We start from the raw sequence: 3,537 nt of genomic DNA, 5'->3' as shown, positions 1-3,537 counted from the left end.
GCTCCAATATTCATCAAATTCAGTACATGAGCGTGTAAAGTGTTTTCACCATGAGTATTGCCTGCGAAGACCCGGGTTTCTCAGTAGATACAGACAGAACTTTCGAGAGAGTTTGGCGGCAGGAGAGTACGCTTACAACAATGAACAAGTCAAGTAGACTCATAAGATTCGTGATTCGATGTGACTGGACAGTTGGATGTCTTCTTCATAAAACCGAAAAGTTTTGCGCGTCCCATGGACTCTTCTCGGGACAGTGAGATAAACTACCAAAAAAAACAACAAACAACAACAATATATCTAGCTACTGGATTGCCCGGTTTTCCGTTGATGTAAGGAACTTAAAGTATTTTATGGTGTGACGAACTTACGTGTACGTCCATCACGTATGATAAAGTTTCCAGCGTACCAAGTAATTCATTTTTGTTTAGATCTTTTTTAGAAATAACATATTGATCTATATAGTAGTATAATAAATAAACTTAATTTTCTGAAAATTGTTTAAATTCAAAGTCTAAATTCAGGGGGGGGGGGGTCCATTTCAATCTACATTTTGATCAACGTGTGTTATTGGGGTTATACTAGTTTTGTAGTAATCTGTCTTACATCATAGGGATGTCTGGGTAGTTGTGTTAAAATATTGAATTGGTGCTTTTTGGAACTCCATATGCTTTAGTGGTTACTGTGTTTTTAATTGTCTGTAGTTTTGTTATGTGTGACTACATTTAACCATGCCGGGCAGACACATTCTACCACTGGTCGTAAGTAAGTTTTGTAAATGTTAAGTATATTTTCTGATGTTGCATCTCTACTGTTGCCAGTCGGATGTCGTATATAATTGTTTTTTGGTCATACTTTGGTGTTAACTATATTTTCGTGTTCTGTCCAATTAAATGTGGAATCGCAAGCTAGGCCTAGAAATTTAGCTGATGTGGCTACGTGGAGAAGGGTTCTATTTAAAATAATTTAAGGGATGTCTACTTAATTTAACTGATTTTGTGAAATGCATCATTTGTGTTTTGGTAGTATTGACATTTATTTTCCATCTACTACAGAAGTGTTTTATTTTATTTAGTTGTGATTGTAAGTTCGTCGCAGCCATGACCAGAGTGTTTGGACTCTTCCATATAGCCGCATCATCTGCAAACTGGGAACAAAATCTGGATCTAATAACGGCATTTCACTGACATACAGATAACTAGTATATGACTAACTACCCATCCTTGCGGGACTCCTGCCTCTGGGATAAAATATTCTGAGAAGATGCCCGACACATTAATCTTTATTTTTATATTCTCGAGAAAGTTGGAAAACTAACGTCTAATACAGCGGTTCCTAGCGGTAGATTCTATCTACCCAACAAACTGTTTTTCTTACTAATAATTAACTTTTTTTTTTCATTTTTCACTATCAAATAAAAGACCTATAGAACTGAGTGTGCATTTAAAAGAACAGCGGAATTAAAAAACTTATTTGTTTAATGAGATGGTATTATCTTCGCGGACTTCGTGGCAGCTTCATCTGAGATATTTGAAATCTTAATGCGTTATGCTATACACTGTCTAAAGTTTTCTCTACATCTAGAAAGTAGGAGACAGCCTATTCATTCAGATTTAAGCAGTTTATAACAGTTTCTGTAAGTCGGATTAAATTATCCAGGGCTTGTCTTGATTTTCAGAAACTGTGTGTGTTTCTGGTAGTTTTGATGTAACTTATATATATATATGCTAATAATTTAGCACTGACGATTTTTTCTAGAAGTTTGCCAACACTGGCTAGGCTGATTGATCTGTGACTTTTTGGTCTATTTACTAGATTTCCTTCTTTCAGATAGGTTTAAAATTGCTTCTAGATGTTCGTACAGTTGCAGATGGCCTTTTAAATTATTATATATTGTATTCAATCTTGAGCTGGTGTCTTGTTTTTAGTTTTTTGTTTTTTTATAAAGCGTCTTGTACTTCTGTGAGAATGTGATAAACAGTTGTATTAAAATATATTGTCCGTTTGTATTTTCTGTTTGACCACAGGCGTCGCTAGACACTGGCCACAGGGTTCGTGCCCCGGATCCCTAGTTGGGGTCTTGAAAAATCAGAATGGAAAACCATGATCGATATCATACTGAAACGCCGAAAATTTCAGCGCCTATGGGCCAGAGCTCCGAATATTTTAAGCACCTAGTGACACCTCTGTGTTTGAGCCAAGAGTGGTATGACGTTTGTTTGTATATTCAGTACACCATACAGAGTCAATGACAACGATCATTTAGTTTATAACTAATGAAGTATCGTCGACTGAGGTCTGGATCAACGACCATTTCCTCGAATTTTGGTGCTGAAGGACACATAGTTTTTCTGAGAAAACTTTCCCTCCGATTTTGGTGCTGAAGGACACATAGTTTTTCTGAGAAAACTTTTCCTCGGATTTTGGTGCTGGAGGACACATAGTTTTTCTGAGAAAACATTTCCTCGAATTGTGGTGCTGAAGGACACAGTTTTTCTGAGAAAACATTTCCTCGGATTTTGGTGCTGAAGGACACATAGTTTTTCTGAGAAAACATTTCCTCCGATTTTGGTGCTGAAGGACACATAGTTTTTCTGAGAAAACTTTTCCTCCGATTTTGGTGCTGAAGGACACATAGTTTTTCTGAGAAAACTTGAGGCAATGGTTCTGTCTCTGGAAGAGGTATGAGACCAAAGGCAGGGCAATGGAATGAACACGAAAGACAAGAACAATGAACTTTAAAATATACAAACTTTTTATGTCATTCAATGCACATTCTGCTTGAATCTTGTATTGGTCGACCCAATCCAATGTTGTAAACAGATAGTGATGTTCTTTAATTTCTATGTATATATATATATTTTCACCTTATTATTTTGAGGTATTGCTACAACACATTTTCTAGCTAATTACGAAGTCATTGAGCGATACGTTATGGTAAAGTAGAATTAAGGCTACTCGTGCACTACAATATCAGCTGTGAGAGACGTTGACGCTCTGGTCTCCATTTCAGAAGACAATGACCACACAAGAACCAGTGGAACAAAGTCGCGTTCCATTCCGGAGAGAAAGATAACGCTGCTAACAGTTTAAAATTTGTAACTAGTCTTTTATGGCATGACCTCTCTTCTGGAATTAACCATCAACTCACCAGCAAACAGCCGCAAAAAAGTGACATCGATACGTTTCGAGCTACCCCGCAACTACAAATAAATATATAAATAACTTTCCTTAACACTCAGAATTAATGAAGAATTTGCAAAGGGATTGATGGATGCAAAGGAGCTTCCTGAAGTAATAGAATTACTGAAAATGTTTTACAACTAGAGTGGCTTACGAAAAAAGAAAGAGAAAAGATTCCTCCAACAGTTGCAATGAACCTGTTCTTGATTCACAACAAAACCACAGTTTTAATACGAAAGTTGTGATGAACCTGTTCTTGATTCACAACAAAACCACAGTTTTGATACGAAAGTTGTGATGAACCTGTTCTTGATTCACAACAAAACGACAGTTTTAATACGAAAGTTGTGATGAACC

The sequence above is a fragment of the Limulus polyphemus genome, unplaced genomic scaffold, assembly GCF_000517525.1.
Source record: "Limulus polyphemus unplaced genomic scaffold, Limulus_polyphemus-2.1.2 Scaffold8562, whole genome shotgun sequence".
Lineage (NCBI taxonomy): Eukaryota > Metazoa > Arthropoda > Merostomata > Xiphosura > Limulidae > Limulus > Limulus polyphemus.
This window is presented reverse-complemented; position numbering follows the sequence as displayed.